At 37.0% G+C, this 22,566-nt stretch overlaps 1 long non-coding RNA gene across 4 annotated transcripts in view; it reads right to left on the bottom strand.

The window, feature by feature from the left end:
• Positions 1-22,566, bottom strand: part of LOC136247381 (uncharacterized) — a 93,771-nt gene that overhangs the window by 6,235 nt on the left and 64,970 nt on the right. The window contains exon 5 of one of the 4 annotated variants that reach the window (XR_010697460.1): positions 2,647-2,734. The exons of the other annotated variants lie outside the window; for them this stretch is intronic. This is a non-coding gene — a long non-coding RNA (uncharacterized lncRNA). The remainder of the gene's footprint in view (positions 1-2,646; positions 2,735-22,566) is intronic. 4 annotated transcript variants of the gene reach the window in all.

The following is a 22,566-nucleotide window of genomic DNA, read 5'->3' as shown; positions in this document are numbered from 1 at the left end:
CTTCACTAATACACTAGTGGCGTGCATGCGCCCTAGTCGAGATCACACGAGACTAGTTATAAAGATGAAGAAAGCCTCCAGACGAACGATAGCAACAACTGGCTACCACAAAGAAGGTTAGAAATGATATTCTAATGGCCAACATTCAATGTTGCTGCCCTTCTTCATGCTGAACAATCTCAAAAATGCAATTAACACAAACAATTTTTTGTAGCGATTATTACACTTCCGACCTCCTCTAGTCTCAGCTTGTGAACACATGGCATCACAGCCATCACATGAGCTTTAGATGTCATGATTTTCCAATGAATGGCAAAGCTACCACATTGATTTCAGTTCAATACAGTGAACTGAGAGGGAGTTAATCATTTTCTGAAGGTATATGATGGCATGAACGTTTAACTTGCATACATTATTTCATGGCAAGTTTTAGCCAAAGTTTGTGCCGGTTAAATAGTTAAAGCAAAGTACTAGATCAGCATGGCAGTGCAGGAAGCTCAAGATAGATAAATACTCAGTAATGTTGAACTTGAGGATAGCAAACCAGAGATGCTACATAAAATTATGTTCTTACATTATATTAATAGAGAGATAAATATATAAAGACCTCCAAAATCGTATGACCTTCTCCAAAAAATGATGAATGAATAAAATTTATTTACACAGTGCTGTGGACAGTGTTTTTATAGGTACACATGTTGTAAAAGATTGTGGGTTTGAGTTTTGTAAATGTATGATCTGGCTGCAGTGTGTATGTGTCAGTATGAATGTGTATGCACATGTGTGTAGCGTATATGTACAATGTGTCACACTTATGTAGCTGAAATTTATAATACCTCTCATAACAAATGCATTGCAGTACAGCACAATGAAGCATTGCATTAATTAAGCAAAAACACAAATTTTGCAACTGAATTTGGTGCACATGCAATTTCTGTTTACAATTATATAAGATTTCCTCACAGTTAACCACGTGGCTAAAGAAAAAGCCTAACCATTAAAACATTGACTCTAATTTGTATGCATCCACAGGATACAGTGAAAACTACTGAAAACACTAACAATACTTGTTTTTCATTGAGTAAATTCCCCCAGACTCACGTGGTAAAGTGATCATACATGCTCAACACTCTATTGAAACTTAGGGCTTTAGACTTTGTCAAATTGTTCCCTCGTGATATGTGCCTGTTTTCCAAAACTCGGAGGAGTGCATGCCCCTGATCCCCTAGATGGAACATGATACCTATTGCTTATCATATCTAGTCAGTGCCCCACCTCTCCAATTGATAGCAGAATATAGCTGCCATTTCCTGGGTTAGAGTTCTAGAAAAATCACTGCACTGCAATGACTGCAATTCTGAATAGCTAACAGAATGTCTTGATGTTTACTTTTGAAAGGTAATAGATACCTGTCTCCGGGGTGACATAAAACAGCAGATTATGCATCTGTAACATTGGTAACACAAAGGCGTTTAATTGGAACAAGTGCGCTACTAATTAGAACTAGATGTATTGGGCTTGTTTCTACTAATAAACACTACATTTCTTATGTCACAAGCAACAGTGAAGATACGTACAACAACAAGATGTGGTCTAGATGGAGTGGGCGAGAGACAAATATAGCACGAGGCAAAGCCAAGTGTTATATTTTGTCTTGAGACCACTCTTTGAGTGCTATATTTCCCGTATACTGTAGCAAGAGCGAAGGCAATACTTTATCTGGTATAGAGAACTGTCAACTTGAGATATGCACAAGACACACAAAACGATTAGAAACTTATGTGCTGCGCCTGCATTAGTCATTTAGTGAGTCTAGTCTGTCTTCCCAACAGTTAAAAGTTTTCACTTTATTAAGCACATTTCCATGATATTCCTAAGGCTCGTCCGTTTATGTGAACAAAACATAGTAAGAACATTCACTGCTGCTGACCACAAGCAACCATCATCGAAGTGTGTCTATAAATTATATCCAGTGGTTCTCCTCTTACTGGATGGGCTGACTGGTCAGTCAGTGCAGTACAGGCTATCAGCCTAGACTGGCTTGGTTGATTGGTTGTACTGGCCAAGAGTGAGTGGTCACTCACTCAAAGTAGGACAAAATAAAGACGTTGCAGTTCTACAACTACCTGATATAGAACTGTGGTCTATTAAAGCGTTCTATAACTGCCCAATATAGAACACTTGTGCTTGTATGGCAACTACAGAACACTTTTTTGTTTTGATCCTCCCACACAAAGTTATTATATACAAGTACTGCTCAATACAAAAATGGATAAGTGAGTACAGTTGATCTTGAGAAAAAAAATACTACATTGTAAAATCTTGGTACAGAAATACTGAGAATGATGATGGTAGAGTCACTAACTTCCATATGTGGTCAGCATTAATACTACTTTAGCATGTCAGAGTGCTGAAATAAAATATACATGCATGTATTACAAATTGTGCACTTCTGCAATACCATTATAAAGAACCGTACCATTTTTAACCGCTAATACTGCTCAACACCAATTAAGACTTACGGCATAGTTTTAAATGGCTATAACTTTTAGTTTGCAGTTTTAAATTTATTTAACTATCAAATGTTTTCAATTACTTTAGTATGTTAGTTTCTGTCACAAGTTTCAACAACACTAAAATACATACCAACATATGTAACCTTTATTTTGTTCCTATCTAACTGTAGTTGTTGTAGATCCTTGCTGTCACTGTGAACCTGTACCATCCATCACAACTATATGAGTGAATAAACAACAAGGTAACGTTAAATGAAGTTTACCACAAAAGTTGACTACAAAACTACAGTATGCAGTCAATTTGACACAATAATGCAAACACTGTTATTGGAAATGTGACATATGCATCTTACTCAGGTCCGCTAAGCAGGGTTTCAGAATCTTACGTATCTCAAAGCTTTGCTGATTGCAGCAACCAATGTGGAGACTTATGTCTCCAATTTACACCCCCCAATAACTTTTGCTCTATGGTAGGTACCTACTGTACTAGCTCAAAACAAAACTGATATTTACCAAAGAGATTTTAGATGAGCAGCTCAAGTGAGTATGATACCTCCAATGCATTTAGTAATGGAACAGGATAACAAACATACATAGCCTATAATACAAAACCATTGGAAGAGAACTTTCACTATTTTAAAACCAAGCTATTGCATTAGTTCAACAAGTACTAAATGAAATGAAAGTCACTTGCAGTACAATACAAAAACTCTTGCAGGCTCCTCTAAAATAATTCAAATTCAACATTTCTGCTTTTGTGAGTCTGTAGGAATTCAGCACAACAGGCACCACAAAAATATTTAATAGGTTTACTACAAGTCAAGGTTGCTACTGTAATGTGCAGTACTCCCTTTTCAAAATTATGTATACACCTGTGGTATACATCTGTGAATTTGCTACGTGTCAACAATACAGGACTCCAGTCAGTCTACTGCCTTTTATAGGAGTCCTAGGAGAAACCAATTGTGGGATTGAGATTTAGACACATACATACATAAGGACAGCATGTATCTAGCATAGAATTTACACGATAAGACAAACTTAAATGTAAATACTTCAAATACATTGCACACGCATATGTACTGTACGTTATGTGCTAAACAGCTAATGCATGTACGTAGATCATAAGCTACATAGACCTTTATGAGATGTACACATGCATCTTACAATGTTATAGTTTAAAATTTCCAAGCTCAGTAATATAACATAATTGGTACAGTATAACCATACATATGTATTAAAACAAATTTATGTCCTGCTACTTCTAAAAATCAGGTGCCCATGCAGTTACTGCTGTAGATACATCTTAAACCTTGTTTTACTGCAGCGTTTTGTTGTAATTACATGTATTCCATAATACATTAAATACTTTGTAATTCATTAATTACTTTGTAATTAATTAATTATTGCTAAGTAAGCATAATTTGAACAACTGCTGTAAACCTCTGAACTATCTTTTAGTTTTATAGTTTATCTGTGGTATTGCTTTGTGAAAATTCTCTTGTTTCTATCATTCAATTTCATTTGCATACTAGATTGACACACACCCTTTTGAATCTTACACTTGGCCACTATAATGCTTCAACTCAGTACAGCAGCATTTTGCATTCCTTTGAACCACATACAGTGCGACTCGTGTCTATAAAATGAGCACTACAAACAAAGACAACCACAAAGCACTTTAAACTAGTTAAAGCATCGCCACACTTGTGCAATATGGAAAATAGCACATTGGTATGTTTTTTTTTTCCATATTGCACTCATGACAATGCATTTGCAAAACACACCGTCCAACAAACATTGAGCTACTGAAGTGATACAAATGATCACATCATTTTAGCTATGTAAAAGACTGTGACGAAAAATCATACCTGCTACCATAACCAGATTTTGTAGAATTTAAATTTCCAACTATTCTTCTGAGGTTCCACTGTATTCCTGAAACATAACAATGAGTAGTACAGGCTTCAGGTCAAACATTTACTGTTTGACCCTCCAAAAATTTTTAAACGAACCAATGACGACCCAAAAAAGTAGACTAGATAATGATCGTGTGCTTTATATTTATAGCCTTTCTTGTTACATTGCATTGTGGGTTTGAGTTCACATATAATTTCAGAATATGTACATGTTTTGACTATACTCAATAATGCAGTCACTGCATCAGGATTGCGTATTTTGTTATGTAACAACACAAAATTGTTAAAGTTTTCCTGAAATTACTGTACGCTGATTCATTTATCATGAACCACGATAGTGGGTTCATAATAGGGATCGCCCATGTTTTTTTTTGCAAAAACTCTAATAGAACGCACGCCTAAAAACCACCTTAGAAAGCATCTTTCAACTCAAAACAACTCTCTAGTTGTTATTCGCAATGAGTATTGGTCCACTAGTAAGTATCAAGTGAAAAGGAAACAGTATGTGTATTTCAGACAACACTGAAAATTGCCAGTTTGTTCATATTATTATTATTATTATTCATAATATTATTATTCTTTCACAGGCATAGTGAAGTTTACAAGGAGAATCCTGGGTTAAAGTAGCAAGGCTTGCTGAATGGATCACTGTGCATGTCCATGACCTATTTTGATTTTGTTTTCGGATGGAAACAGCCCAAACCAGGCCGTTTCTTCTTGCCAAAATGCCATTACACTCGAGAAGCCATACAAGATCACACTCAGAGTTGCGTCTTGGTGTGCGCTACTTGTGGCTAATAGAATCCATCTTTATTAAACTCAGTATAGGTCAGGAAGCTTAATCTGGGCTGATGACTTTGTTGCAAGGTGGTTATTTTTTGCTCCGTGATTATTGTACGTGGGCGGGTTATACAGATTAAATACTCTAATAGAGCAGTCAGTTAAATACTCTAATAGTGCAGTCAAGTGTATAACTACAATCCTTGCACTGAATTTGACAGCTATTAAAGGCACCAGTAATGTAAATTGTAGCTCATATTAGGAGACTCTCAGTCTGTATGCACATTGCAATTTGATCAGTTTCATGTGTGTACTGAAATGTTGACAGTGTTACTATGCAGAATGCAAAATTACACTATTCACAACAGTCTTTATTATCAATAAAAGAAATCTCATAATCCATTACTGGATTAATTAAAAAGTACACAACTAGATAAATTAAAATTGGAAATTTTAAAATGGGAATAGGGATCGCTGAAAAAAGCCACAAAACAAGAAGGGATCGCTGGGGTGGTAATGTAAACCACAAATCCCTATTCACTTCAAAATGACAGAGCATGTAACTAAAGGTTTATGACAGAGTCAAAATAGGGTGGTAATGTCCTGAAGAATTTTGGAATTGCTTGTACCTAATCTCAGAGGGTGCAGACACACCAGCATTCAAAGTCCTTTCCCGCTGCAAGCAAACATTTTATTGTGTCTACCACATGCAAATGTGGATGTTGAGCTTACATTTTCAGATGTCATAGCTGTCAGTACAAAAAAACAGAAAACAGAATTGCTTACAGGTCAGTAGAGTCCATGCACAAGAATCTGGTGGGTGTACTAAATTCTCTCCACCAACAAATGCTAGAAGTTTGCATACTCCTCTGACTCCGACAGTATCCTCCTACCTGACTGTGAATCACAATTTTTTTCTATTAAACATGATCATTGTTGTTATATAATTAGTGAGATACTGTGCATTGTCAAGTTTAATAATTAGTCAATAAACTGTCAAGAAGTTTACAGATTTTAAGTTCACAAACCAGGCCAGCGGGTAACAGATTTATGAACTTTATTCATAATATGTAACCGGATTTGCAAAAAGGTACCTTTTCCACACAATTCGCATGTGAGCAAAACAAAACAAAATGTTATAGCAGTTGACTCCTTATATTGATTAAACCGCTGTTTGTACTAAAATGTAGCCAGATATTGTAGCTTTACTTATGAAAAGTTTCAGATACACACACACACCACACTTCAGGTCAAATAATATTATGACCTTCCAAAAATTATAAGTAGTATGAAGTACACAAAGGCAAAACAATTTTATTCACTGATTATGAGCTTCAAATATATAGTCTCTCTTGTTACATTGCATTGTGGGTTCAAATTAAATATAAAATTTTGAAGACTATACATTAGTGGAGTATTGCACCAGTGTTTCCTACTGTATCAACACAAAATTGTTAACACAAAATTAACAAAACGTCTGTAAATGTAATTAGAGTTAATTGTATATTGCACGGCCACTACTAAATGTATTGAAGCCATTGGGAAAACAATGATAACCGACAATAAAACTATTGTTTCATACAAAGTATATGATATGTTCCAATTTTCTGTACTGTGGATAAATGAAAATATCAGAGAGGTTATGTAATAATACGTAGGTGTATACATGCCTTTATAAAATGATTCATAACTTGGTGGTGGTTGCTCCTATCAATTTGCAACCAGTTTCACTTGTTTCCACATAAAATTTTCTATCAGGTGACCTAATTTTAGAAAACCGTCAATAGACGCACATTTATCAAAATTCGTTTTATTGGTTCTTTGTTGTCTACAGGGACAGAGAGAGGAATGGATTGGCTAAGTTTCAGTTTCATAAGATAAGCAGTGTGGGAAATACAGCCGGACGAGCGAATAAATCAATATGTACAGAAGGCACTGAGAAAATAATATACAGGCGCTTACATAAACCATCATAACTATGGCGTACAGAGTTGAATCTTTGCTGATCGTATTCACCATGAATTTGTGAATCCACCAAGGTATAGTTTTTGCCAAAGGTATTCTTCTGTGATCCGGAAGAAGGCGAATTCATTGAAGAAAAATCGTTGTAAATTCTTTTGTCACCACAACGTAAACAAACGTCAGTAACTCAGAAACCCACTTGTGTATGAAGATGAAAAGAGGATTTTTGAACTCCCTATGAATAGGGAAACATGGTGATTCCTAAAGTTTACCCACTGGAGTGTCAATTCACCGACCACCAAGGTGATAAAAGCTTGAGTAAATTTTTTTTCTGAAGCTTGCGTTTTTACCCATTATTTTTGAAAGCGTTTTATTACAAAAGTACTATTGTGTGTAGATCAATGGTTTTCTAAAATTAGGTCACATATGACTCATACAAGCAAGCCCACAATTATTGAAATTAAACACGTGGGAAGAATTTTGAAACATGGAAATGCGACTCACTGAACATTGTTCATCACTTCATAACAAGTAAGCCACTGTAGTTACACAGTGTTCATTTAACCTTCTCCAAATAGCCCAGTGAACAGACTTCTGAACAATGTGTTGTATTAAACTAAAAGAAATACCCCACCTAACATTACCATGCATCCCCATACTGTGTAAACACGTATTCCCCAAAAGTTCTTTGCAGGTTTAAGGGTTAAAACATTCACTTTCTGGCAAGTCTTTCATGACCAATGTATACATACAGATCATTGTTATAGAATAAAACTTGTATAGATTGACCAGTGGTAACTATGTACTACTGCTATTACCCTCAAACCATCAAATTCTCAACAACCAGGGGATCCATCAAAACCCGGAATACGGAATAACAGAACAGTGGAATTACGGAATAAGCATTATTGACATTTTATGATTGTTCATACCATCTATAGCATTACACAATACTTACCTCGTAGCAACTGCCCCGAGAATGCAACCACGATGGCTGGCAGCACAAAGGCAATCCTCAGGGCGATCTTTAAATAGAATATGCACAAAATTAACCACTCTAGAATAATCAATGGAATCCTCAATACTCAATGTTTCCTTCATTTTCAAAGGAACGTTCAGTTGAACGTTCTTTTGAAGATGATAATAAAAGGGATTGTGCAAACACGTGAGGTTCTTACCAGTCACATTTATTCTTATGGTGCTATGCAATACTGCAACCTCGTGAATGATAAGCCCTCAAAAAACATTTAATAACTCAAGGATGGAATTATAAAAGTTCTTGACATTTGACTTATTTGTAGTACTGCTAAAATATTTTCTTCAAAACGTCGGACACAATCCATCCAAATTTTCATCATAGATTTTCTATCATCATAGATTTTCTATATGGAAGCCATAAAAGTATATAGTCTGTTACCGCCTTTTTCTTAACACTTGATGGAGCCAAATCAGACATGTCCACCTTTTTATTCTCACCATAAATTATCTGGCATTTTTCTTGAGAAAATCCGCTTACGCATTTGTAGAAATATGCTTCATATCAATGATTGTTACTATAACAATTGCCTCCAGATATAAAATACATTTACAGTGTAACCTCTATTAATGGACACTCCGAATAGCAGACACCTCCGTGTTACGGACAGTTAACTATGGCCCCAGCCATTTGCTAATTGTTTTCAATGTAATCATAACCTCTGCAGAATAGACACCTCCTTGTAACGGACAACGGACAGTCGACAAGTGCCCTCTGGTACCATACGCGTATGCTGTTACCTCTAAATAACAGATGCTACTGAAGCGCTTTAGGTACTCGAGAGGAATCACTATAGTATAATGATAGTTACATATTCTACACAATTTACAATAGCTTTTATTCTTTCAAAGGTGCAATTAATTCCTTCAGTTTGTTAATGTAATGTGCAGGTCCATGCAAGCAGTATTTGCAGGGTAACTCGACGCCATAGCCAGCTCCTCGGTTAACTCTCTCACCGGTTAGCTACTTCCATGAAACCTACGTTAACATCTCTTTGAAGAAACTGTGATATTAATCTAGTTAAATTAAACGGAACATGTCCAACTATTTCTTCGTCTTTCATGATGGCGACATAATTAACATCGACTTCATTGTCAGGCTCCCTTCTTAACGGTAAAACTTCACCAACTTCATATTCCCACCTATCCATGTATGCATGGTACCCTCGGATATATGAATCAATCTCATAGACAACAACACGCTCAAGATGAGCAACAATGCGAGCCATGATGACGCTTTTCTACACTTTCTACACTCTATAAACACGTGCTATAACTAATTGTACTTGTCAGTAACTAATTGGCGACAATGATTGCACCTGTCTATAACTAATTGGTATAATCAGTGACAATGGCGGATTCTTGTTCAACATACCGAAAGCACTTGACGCTCAAGCAGAAGATAGAAGTTATACAAGAGGCAAAGAAAAATCCTAAGCTAGGGGTCAGAGGTCTAAGTCAATGTTTTAACTGTGGGAAGACTCGGATTGCAACCATTTTAAAAGAGAAAGAGCAGCTATTGGCTTTGTATGAAAGTAATGCCTCTGATAAATCTTGCAAAGTAAGCCTCCACACGCGAAAGTCCGACTTCAGTGAAGTAAATGAAGTATTGTATAAGTGGTACCTGTTGGCTTGTTCTAAAAACATTTACCCAGCAGGCCCACAACTTGTAGTAAAGGCAAAAGAAATTGCAGAGCATCTAGGGAGGGGTGAATTCAAAGGCTCCAATGGATGGCTGGAGAAATGGAAAAGAAAATACAATGTTAAACAACTGACAGTAAGTGGAGAAAGCGGTGATGTTTCTGGTGCAACTGTGGACTCATGGAAGAGCGACTCCCTGAGGTTTTACAAGGCTATGCGAAAAGGGACATATGGAACCTAGATGAAACTGGTGTGTTTTGGAAAGCATTACCTGAACATGGTTTTGTTCAAAAAGGTCGGTCTTGCAAAGGAGGAAAGAAAAGAAAACAAAGGTTTACCATAGCATTCATCACAAATGCAGATGGTGGTAAAGAAAAGCCTGTTGCCATCAGGAAGTATGAGAACCCCATATGTTTAAAAATCTTAATAAGAGTCTTCTTCCTGTCTCTTATTTCAGCCAGTCCAAGACATGGATGACTGGGGATATCTTGGATAGGATTCTTAAAAAGATAAATCAAAGTTTGAGGGTTCAGACTCGGTTTGTTGCTTTGCTGATGGATAATGCTGGATGTCACCCCCCTGAAATGAAAGATAAGTACAGCAATATTAAGGTTGTATTCCTTCCAGCAAATACCACTTCTTGATTGCAGCCGCTAGATCTAGGGATAATCAAAAAATTTCAAATTTCACTATCACCAGTTGTTTTTGCAATATGTTCTTACCAAAATTGAAGAATGTGATACTGCATCACAGGTAGCAGAGTTACTGAATGTTTTAAAGGCCATCCACTTTGTCAGTGAAGCTAGGGAAAAGAGACTATATGCAAATGTTTTCGGTCAGCTGGCGTACTTGACAAAGATCTCAATGTCACTACTTGTAATGTGGGTCAAGATGATGCTGATCCATTCCTAGCAGTAGGTAGTGAATTTCACCTCCACGATTTGATCCCTCAAGTTGTAGGTGATGGCACCTGTTCTGTTGATGAGTACCTTGATGGTGATGGATCTTTACCAGTGTGCCGTGAGCTATCTGAGGAGCACTGGGAAGAAGAGTTCCTTGCTGCAGCCTGCTCCTCTGAGCCAGATCCAATAGATGATGAGGAGGATTGTGTGATGGGTGGTGTAGAAATGGAAGTGGTTGAAGCTGTACCAAAGATTGACACATTCAAAGATGCAATATCTAGAAGATGTCCAACTACTGTACTTCTACAAAACAAAGGTTTTACAGAAGAAGCTTTGAAAATTGGTTCAATGGTTACTACTGTAGTTCGCCTGTATTGTTCATCTCTTGTATTTAGTAAGCAAACAACTTTAGATAGTTATTTTTCAAAGCAGAGCGAAGAACAGCTTAGTGACTGACTATGTACAGGTGTGAACTGTTGTTATAGTGTAATCAATCTTCAAACATTATAATTATACTGTGTGTGATATTATATGCATAAAATATTTCAACTTCCTTACAAAGGACACCTCCATATAAAGGACACTTAAGCTTGGTCCGTGGGTGTCCACTATATAGAGGTTCCACTGTATCAATGTACCATGAAGCCACAGGGTACATATCTTATAAATCCTGGCTGGCTATGGTACATTTAAATTTAAATGGCTGGCTCTGGGCCTTGATGTGGGAGCAGTACCGCTAGTTTCTATATATAAAAACTCAAGCCTAAATCGATAGTGGGAATTTATTATTGGTCACATGATAAAAGCCATGCATCTAATTTTGCATCCTATGTACATCACTCAGACAGAAGCACTTTGTCACTGTTGCCATTCTAAATTGAGAAACGTTGGTGTAAGGTGAGAACTATTCCTATAGCATATTCACAAAGCGACTGCATTTTTGAATATGGACCACGCCCACTTTTGGTTACCACTCCACAGCAAAGCTTACCTCTATTAAATGTTGTAAACAGCTGCATAACAATACAGTAGGTTTAAAACACTTGCAAAATCGCTCAATTGAACTTTACCGTGATACCCTAAAAATTTGCCCATTCATGTTAACATAGTCACTAATGCTGACCCATAATTTACAAGTTGTTCTATGTAATAAATTCAGTGGTTGGTTTTGTATTGGTTTGTGTGGTTAATCACCTGCAGACTCTTAGCCTGCAATTGGCATAGTACGTATAAGCTGTATCACATGCCCTCATGATTTGCCTTGTACGTACAGCCACACCTTCAGGGTCTGGGCGTACACAGCTATTACATAGCTATTACATAATAGGATCTGTTAATGTAGCAGAAGCTGGGTATCTAATTAATTGTATGACTTTTTCCAAAAAGTAACAAAGAACAGTACAAAAAACACCTCACAATCAATCACACATTCTGAACACTGCATTATATTTATAGAAGTATATACTGTATCTAAAATTTTTGATTGTGGGTTTCATTTTTATAAATAAAAACTTTCCATAAAACCATGTAGCTGCTGTAATCCAGTTTTCCAAGAGATGTTTTTGCAGTTCACATTTTAGACTCAAAACTAATTTGGAGAGAAGAATGTTCATCATACAGCACACTAGTAGGGATCATGGAGCCAAAAACCAGCTTCACAATATCCAGGTGCCTTGGTAGTATAGGTTAGATACGTATAACCAAGCCCAAAAAAAATGCCTTCAGTACAACCCTAAATGCTTAGCTACAATTTTTGAAAAATTATTCTGCCTATCCACCCGTCTGCCTGATGCCTTCAGACAAGGCTACAGGCTTGATTTTTCACTGTTTGACATCACTTCATCCTTAGATGTACCTTTTGGTATACCACAGTACATCAAATGCACACATCATAGACTTACCTTTGTCTTCCTTTGTGTCCCATTTCTTTTTGCCGATTGCCCAAGGTGTCGATTCACGCTAGCATGATGCATGGCTTCCCCAGTTTGTAAATTGAAACCATCCGTGTTTTCCGTGGTGACTGGATTGACTGCAGAAGCACTTCCTTCTGTTCTTCATTTGTAGTGCTGTGTAATGGGTGGAACATAGCTGAAAGCGAAGTGTAATGGCCGCTTCACTTTCAAGTCAATAATAGATAGCTGGGGCATGGGTTCAGATGAAAACATTAACTACAGGTGACACCATCCTGAATGAAGGTTTATTTTTTGTAGGTCGAAGCTTTTTTTACTCACATGGATGTTGAACAGACATAGACACACAGGTTTTACCAAATTAATTTCAGGAAACCAGTAGGGCTGAGCGATACTACCGTTTTAGCGATATATTGCGATATTTTGAAAGTATCGATATCGCGATATTTTGTTATTAACTATCGTGATACCATGCCTGTACATTACAGTCATTAAAAAATCCATTTGTTATGCAGTACTTGGCTAAGAATCCTTGTAAATGAAAGTCCACCCATCTGGTTTCCCCTGCAGAGAGGTGTGAACACCATAACAACCTCAAAGCATGTGTTACAATAACTGTTACTGTAAACAAGGATGATAGTGGCTAGTTTGCTATCACCTATAAGGACTTCCTGCAGGAATGCTGAGCAATATACTATGTAGCACCAGCTATGATTGACTTATTTGTAAGTATCGTGAACTATTCAGTATTGTGAATAGTGGCTTTAGTATCGATCGTGATACTAAAATGGCAGTATCGCTCAGCCCTAGAAACCAGGCGTGCATCCACAGCCAGCTAAAGGACAGCTTTGGGCATACGCCTAATTTAAAAATTACCATTTATCATGATATTATATACAAATGCACTGCACCTTCGAAAGTATGCAAATGACACAGGAAAGATCTACAGTATGTAGCTGAGTAAAACAAGCCTATACAGCATTAACTGAGTGTTATCAAGTTACAGTATACTCGTTGGTCGGTTATTTAGTCAGTCCGTAGACCAAAAAATTTGTACAAATTTATTGGAAGAGTTTTTCAGGTCATACTGGTGATACCTTTGGGCTTAACGTCAGGATATTCAGCAAGTGTTAAGGGACTGGTATCTAGTCAATTTTTTGGTTAATAAATAATATGGTTCGTAAATACAAACATCTCTTGTGATCCCTGTTATACACTATCTAATCCAAAACAGCCAAGCTGTAAAAAAAGAGTGCGGCCCTCAAAAAGGCTATGGTGAGAAAAGCTTGGTCTTGGCACAAAATTCACTTGAATTGTCGTTATTAAAATTTTTACCATTAACCCACCATCACAGCCATTTCTTGGCCACCACCTTGGATTTCACATCTTTTTTCACCATGGCCTTTTTGAGGGCTGCACTCTTTTTTTATAGCTTGGCTGTTTTGGATTAGATTTCACTTCTTTTTGTATTTGTATACCCCAAAGCCGGCCTATGGCCAGCTTTGGGACTTTTTTAACCTATCTTTTTTTCTTTACCACAGGAAGAAGAAAAAGATAAAGATTTTAAATACTTTAACTAATTCTGATTTTATCAGTAAATGTACAAATTATCATGAACCACAAATAGTGGGTTCATAATAGGGATTGCCCATGTTATTTGCAAAAACTCTAATACAACGCACGCCTAAAAACCACCTTGGAAAGCATCTTCCAATTTAAAACCACCCTCTGGTGGCTATTTGCAATTGGTATTGGTCCACTAGTAAGTATCAAGTGAAAAGGAAACAGTATGTGTATTTGGGACAAAACTGAAATTTGCCGTTTTGTTCATATTATTATTATTATTCACATTATTTCGTTTCACTCATGTATAGCAAAAGTTATCCACTTTTTCGCGCTAAAAACTATATAGCCATGCTATTAATAAGCCTGTATTCCACAGATCACCAATCACCCTACACCTCGAAAATTTTCTAAGTTCTCTTCGCCATTACACTATTGGCAGCAGCTCCGTATACTATAAAGAAGCCACATAACAATAAAATTACAAGATTCCATTCTCTTTGGGTTTGTTGCATTGTAAATCAAGTACTCAACAGCACCTCTTAGACTTAGATCACGCATAGTGTCTCTGCGTGGTGAGTATGGTCTACTTCTTCCTATAAGCGCACGATCACGATTTGCTACGAGCAACCATACAAGCACTCTCTCAGAGACATAACGAAGTGATAGCGCTGATACCAGAGACTATTCATTGTTATGAATATAGTTTCTATAAACCATATTTCCTTTCCACGTAATGCCTAAAGTTGGGTGGAGTCAGTATTAGTGTTAATTAAAATTAAAACTATGCATGAGTGCCATAATTGTCTGACCACATTGTGTAAACAACATGTTGATAACCCATGGTTTACAATAGACATTGCAGCTACACAGTACCTGACTTTGTTGTTGTGAATGATGTGTGTGTATGCAGATTAGCTACTCTATAGGCTAACTGTATGAAGTGGTGTGTGAAACAATTTATTTGTGGATGCCACATATTGTTTGTGGGAAGCCATATGCATTCATATACTGCCCACAACTTAGATTTCTTCACTTTGGTATACCCAATGGATACAATACTCATGTGAACAACAAACTCTAGCTGCACAAACTATATTTTCATTTATAACCAGTGAACCAATGTTGTAGTCCATGCACCCATGGAAAATCTGCATGTGATTCTTCTTATTGTGTACGGCCTTGGCTGAAATAATAAATGCACAACCACTAACTAGAGGTGCACCGATATCAATATCGGTATCGGTACCAATATCGCAATATCGGTATCGGTGAAAAGTTGACTTTTTAGCAGATATGAGCAGATATTACACATTAGTGCTATAATTGTCCAATACATGCTATAGTTGACTTGGAAGCACAATGGTTAAAGCGTGAGGCTGAAGTTGTAGAGCCTTTGATGATGTCCAAGGTTCAAATCCTGAATTGGTCACATTTTTTTTCCCTTTTTGCACACCTTTTTATATCACCTTTTCACAATTTTGTTTTTTTCTTTACATAGGTTTTTAGTGACCACCTTTTTAAAGCTTTTTGCCACATTTTTAAACATGTATTGTAGTGTCCATACCGGAAACCTTTTATTTTCAGGTATCGGTATTGATATCGGAATCGGTAATTTTTAGCTAATATATCAGTTATCGATATATTGGAAAATTTCCATATCAGTGCACCTCTACCACTAACTATTTTAACTTATAATTACATGCTTGTCAGAGTTCCATGTCTTCAGTTGTCTTGTGACAGGTAGCTAGCTCAGTATCATACCATTTGGTGTGTGTATATTCATAAACACTGCATTAGGATGCTAATGTGACAACAGTGACTAAGAGACCAGAGTCCGGACACATGTAGCAAGACAAGTTGGACAACAGCTGCTCAATATTGAGTGTAATGTATAGTCTCATCCACAGCCAAGAGCTGAACTCTCTACAGGGTGATTTGTTTCTAGCTGAACTCTCTACAGGGTAATCAGTGCACAACTGAACCCTCTACAAGGTGGTTTTTTCTAGCTGATCTCTCTACAGTGTGATTTGTTTGTAGCTGAACTCTCTACAAGGTGACGTTTTCTAGCGGAGCTCACTCTTGTTTCTAGCTGATCTCTCTAAAGAGCAACTTGTTATAATTAGTAAAGCTGAACTCTTTACAGGGTGGATTTTGGTTGTTAAACTCTCTGCATGAAGACTTGTTTGTAGCAGAATTCTCTACAGGGTGAATTGTTTGTAGCTGAACTCTCTACAGGGTGCATGACTTGTTGATAGTTGAACTGTCTTCAGTGTGACTTGTAATAATTATACAACGATATATTTGTAGCTGAACTGTCTACAGGGTGACTTGCTTGTAGCTGAACTGTCTACAATATTAACTGGTTGCTGCTGAACTCCCTACAGCATAACTTGCAATGTAATAGAAATCTGTAATGGAGTAAGTCATGAACTAGCTGAACGCTCTATTAGGGTGACTGTTCTATTAGAGTATCTCGATCTTGCATTTGTTACATGGAGTTGGCTTTGGAATCATAACTCAGTGGTTTGTAATCCGATTGTTCTGTACTACTGCAATGACTTTCTATGATGACTATTCCAGCTACATACCTATTTTCAGCTCACTGCTCTAAGCAGTTTGCCTGGTAGGCATGAAAATTATTAGTATTTTTATTCAAGAATCTCGATCGCGCAATAGACGCTTTGCAAAACCACACCTTCCTTTTAAAAACCATAGTAACCGAGCCGCCGCCATTTTCATTGGGGCCAGTGTACATAGCGGCGTATGGCATATTCCTTCTTACTGCTTCGCAGCACCGCTGTTTAGTTCCTTTTGGAAAAGGAGAAGTGTGTTTTTGGGAAATGGTGCTAATTGAGCCTGGAAATCGACACCCATCCGCTGGTTTTAGAGAATTGAAAACCTGACCGTTGTGCGGAAGAAAGCCGTTTCACTCTCCGCAACTTTGTTATCAGACAGAAGTAGTGAAAATTACTGTGAGTGTAATATACAACCCACAAATACTGTCTTCTGGTATTCAATGTGTAGATTCAAGCCACTGAGTCCCCCCTCCCCCCCAGTCGGTCACACTGGACCATGACTTACCCTCGCCACTGGTACTAGCCAGCTACTGTGAGAATTTTGGGATGATTACTCTGTTGTACTTGCTGGAAATATTAAAAGCCAGGAGCACAATACATTAAGTTCGACATTAAGAGACTATCCAGAAAAGAGGAAAAGCTACATCTTCGAGTTATATATTCCAATGAAGTGTAAAGCTGTTAGTGTATAGTGTGGTGAGTGTACATACCCCTCTTGTTCTCACTTATCTGAAGATAGCATGGTGTATCAAGTATGACAGAGACAAGACGTAGTGTGCATGGTACATCAGTAGACACTAGTACTTGAGGATATGATTTTTACACAATTTCTATGCTCGTCATCAGTTTTAGTGGTGTCATCATTATGCATATGGCTATCTCTGTACACTCACAAGAGTACTAGCTATGTTACACACAGTATATGAAAAGGAGTGAATGACTAACTACTTTATGTGTTATAGAAACAATTGATAATTCCACAGCCACAGCAGCTACATGAAATGAGGATGGCATATTGGATGGTGCTGTTGTTTGCAATATCATTGCTTGTCAGTGCTGCTGACACGTATCTTTGTAGATCCCCAGATACTGTTTTCAAACAGCTTACAAGCTGATAACCTGAACTGTATGCAACATTATGCATAATTATACATAAATTTTTCAGAATTAATTTGATTTTTTTGTTCAAAAGATGTATGCATATACCGGTATGTGGAACAGAGGTCTTGGTGAGCCACATTGCTTACATGGCAATGAGTTCTCGTTTCTGCATTGAAAAATACACAATGTGTATGCCACACACCTTGCAGAGCAGTGCTTTTATGTATTCATTCACCTACTGAGGATACCGTCTTTTCAGTTCAGGTATGAGGAACTGAGGTCTTGGTGAGCCACATTGCTTGCATGGCAATAGTTCTCTCATTTCTGCAGTTAAAAATTCACACTCCTTGCAGAGCAGTAAGTGCTTTTATGTATTCATTCACCTACTGAGGATACCATCTAACTATTCTTCAGTGATGTCTGCAGCAGCTGAGAACACAGTATATACCAGCACTATCGGCTTGTGCTGACCAGCAGTCGTGTTTTGCACCCTGTTCAACCCTGATAACCAGCTGCATCTAATTAGAAACACTAATTTTAAAGCTCTGAACACTCCCATAGTCTGTTGTTCAACAATTCTGCTCTGCTTGAGGTGCTGTCAACATCGAATTTCAATGCTGCGTAATCGCAATAATTCGTACAGGCCCCAATGAAAATGGCGGCCGGTCGGTTACCATAGTTTTTAAAAAGCGGGCGTGGTTTAGCAAAGCGTCTATTGTTACACACCTTCGGTTTTGTGTCATATCTCCATGATCTTTATTTCGATTGCTTTCAAACCACCAAAAGGTACTCCTACAATGGTTGATCTATCCACAAAACGATTTTTAACTCATTCCATGAAGCGGTTTACCCTGTAGGCATGACAACAAATCAATCTTGTTTTATGTAAATAATTGGTCATAAATCCTTAACTGTTCATCAGATTTGCACCAAATTTGATACTAGGATTCGCCTTTGGACTGCCTTTTTGTGTGCCAAATTTCAAGGCGATCAGAGCACGCGTTTGTGTTTTATAGCAATTTTTGCAAGTGTGCGAAAACACAAAGAATAAAAAATGAAGAAAGAAAAAAAAAAGAAACTTTGGCTGCTCGTAACTCGGAAATGGCTTGAGCGATTTCTTTCAAATTTGGAATGTGGACTCCCCTAGCTGGCAGGCAACTCTGCAGCAAATTTAGTTCCAATCGGATAAGGTATCACCGAGATACAAAGGTGTGAAAATTACATTTCCTTTCTTCCTGTCAATATACCCACGGTGTGGCGCGACATCCTCTTGGGCCGCACGACACACTATCGTGTGTCTTGATAGAATAGCAAATAATTCTTTCCTTAACTGAGATTAATCATGGTTTACTTGATGTTGTGGCAACAAAACTTTCTGACTCTGCATAAAACCAGGTAAAAATCAGAGATTTTCTAATAGAGCAGTCGCTTCCTTTGAATCTTGTAAAGCAAGTTGATGTTATGCTACTTCCAAAAACCAGGCACCCATGCAGTTAATACTAATCAGGTAATTAATCAACCATGTATATTTATGTATTAATTCTGCCAATTTGTAAATACGGTAGTTAAGCGTATTTCATCATTCATGAATTATATTGTAATTCAGTAATTAGGTTGCTATGCACTATTAAGGAAGCGTATTAAACTCTAACAAACCACTTTAAACTACCAAGTATCAAGTATCTTTTCAACTCTTTATAGTGTTTCTATCATGTTTTCTCACGTAAATTGTTCAGGGAAAGCCTCAGGGCTGCCCTTCAATTTCATTCATGTAAATACAGGACACGCTCCCTTTCTCTTCGAAGGAACATCATTTCTTGTAGCCTACGAAGCCAGATACACTGTTGTTCAGTTGTATTACTCCCATATAGCCCATTGTGAAAGGCATTCATAACGTCTTTAGGAACTCGCTTCACGCTGGCATAAATAATCCACCTCAGAGTAAACGCTTATCTACCGGAAAGGTTTATGTTGGTTTTGTGTAGTCTTCATTTCTCACTTTTAGCATAAGCCACTTTGCTCACGTGGGTGCGGAAAGACAAACAAATATACATACGTACATACAGTAGCTGTAAAAAAAATAAAAATAAAAATTCTAAATTACAAAACTTGTGCAGTATGTAGCATTGTGCTCGACACTTTTGTGAATTACAAAACTGAAACCTACAATACAGAATGTGTTGCAATGTATAGTAATAATATTACTGACCTGCAAACAGGCAGTTTCAACATAAAACTCCAGGGACTATTTACTCGATTTATGCCACAGGGATTCTGTTATTTTCTTGACCAAAACTAAAGATAAAATCCTTCGAACAGTGCCCCACTGCTGTATTATTCAAGGATGCACTACTAATGTTTTAAACCTGCCACTACTATAGCTATTCTATACAACACATTATAGTCACAACACTTTGCTACTTACTTCTAGACCTTTCAAGTCCTTGTAGCACAATGATGTCACGCCTAATGTTACGTGGTCAGTTTACTAACTAATATCTGGAATTTTGATTATGTGACAGCAGTTTAAGTTAACCAGGACTACGTCTTTGATGGAGATGAATGCTATAAGTATGTGAGCACTTGTAATGAGTATTTACAAAAGTATAGTGTGGTACTATTCGAGGGTGTGGTACAATTAAAATAAAATTATTTTCAAAAACAAGGATGAAACAATTACAATAGTAGAGCAACTGCAGTACTATTTGAGGATATGGCACAAATGGAGTAAATACAGTACCCGTCTTACAGATATCTTTGGTTCAACAAGCAGATCTTTGCACATTGTTGAAAAAATTGTGTTTATTAGATTAGCATAATGATGTAGTAGCTTATAGCCAACACAGTGTTAAATGACACTTTGATATTTCTTGTGTAAATAAAAAAACTGAAACCCACAATGCATTATTATGGAAGCTAGTATATATTGCAGCTAAGTACAAAACAGTGTTATTACATTGACTTTACTTGATATTAGTACTTTATTAATTTTTGGAAGGTCATATTTCAAGTTTGACCTATAACACTAAATCCTTACTGTTCTGGTGTGTACCTGCATGTATACATGAGAAGAAGCTTGTTTTAATAGAAGAACTTCTGTAATTTAGCATAATTTTTCTCAACATGCATAAATATGTATGTTGCACATGGTAGAAGAAGCTGCAATATTCAATAAAGAAGTTTAAGAAGAACAGACGAACAAAGCCTGAACCTAGCAGTAAGTAGACAAAGAATGATAAAGGCAAGGGCCAAGCTTAAGGAAAGAAGCATCGTACAGTAATTCAGTTTTTCGTTCTACATGGATCCTGATAGTTGAAGCAGTTTACTCATTTTGAAGTCTATTGCTTTAGCTTCAAGCGTCTCCTTTAACTTCAAGATGAAACACTTGTCAAACTAAATATCTCCTTAACACCGACTTGAGTGTTTCCTGTAATTACAACAATAATATGCGACCGGATCTGCGAAAAAGGGACATAATCGCACGAGCCTAAATTTACAGTATAAAGCATTGAATACATTGGGGGAAATACTTGCGTATCATTGAAAATTTCAAATAAAAAATTTAACCCCTCTTTCTTAGTGAAGGAAGGGACTAACAATAAAAACCTGGATATCATCTTATTCGCCTGCTCAAGAGGAGTTGGAAATCATTGTTTTGTTGTAGTAGACCCAAGGATACGTATGTTATGAGCGTTTGTTTATGTCATGTCGAAGCGATCGTATGCGATTGATTTTTCTTCATGAATTTAGCTTTTGTATGCAGTGAAGAAGGGTCAGAAAAGGGAAAACTTACTCAGTAATAGATTTCCCTGTTCGTGGCGAACACAATGGTGAAAGTTTTAGCCCTGTACCTCTATCCATTGGTAAGTTACAACAGTTTTGTAAGCGCCTGTAATTTATTTTCCTTATACATACTTGATGTACAAATCAATTTTTCTGTTGTTGCTACTTTGTAGGGCTATAACTCCCAAAGTTATTAGCAAATGAAGCTGAAGCTTTGTCAGTGGGTAAGTAGATTATATAAACAGGAATTCGAAAAAATGCAACTATGTTCTGTTTTCGCAGATCCGGTCACATATTATCTGAATAAAAGTTTTACAAATGCATAATGAAACAAGGGAGGACACCCACACGATATCATAAATTTGATCCCTAATTTGGTCTATAGCCATGAATTAAATGTCCACTAGTATATCTGCAGATCTTGCTTCATTACAAAAAATTTCAAAATTCAAAATTTTTTGTTTGTGCTTGTTCATAAAATTTCAACCAATGAACGCACACATACGTAGCACATCTAAAGAAAGAATAGTACCAGACATATCGTAAAATAAATTTTGCATCTGAAGATGCAACCCAGCGCATCAATTACAGAGTGGCCATTACGCTTTGTTTACTACAAATAGTTACTGAAAGGTGAAGTGGCCATTACACTTTGTTTTCAACTGTATTTGGCTCATTACACAAAGTTACAAATAAAGGACAGTTCAAGAAGCACCCCTGCAATTAACTCAGTCACTATGGAAGATAATGATGGTTTCTGTCATAAATGCAACATGGAAACTATAGGTAATGCCATAACAAACTAACACGAATTGACACTTTGCATTGTCAAAAAAAAACCATGAGACACAAAGGAAGACAAAAGTAAATGCATA

Source organism: Dysidea avara, chromosome 2 (assembly GCF_963678975.1).
Source record: "Dysidea avara chromosome 2, odDysAvar1.4, whole genome shotgun sequence".
Classification (NCBI taxonomy): Eukaryota; Metazoa; Porifera; class Demospongiae; order Dictyoceratida; family Dysideidae; genus Dysidea; species Dysidea avara.
The sequence above is the reverse complement of the archived record's forward strand: the minus strand, read 5'-3'. Positions and strand labels throughout refer to the sequence as shown.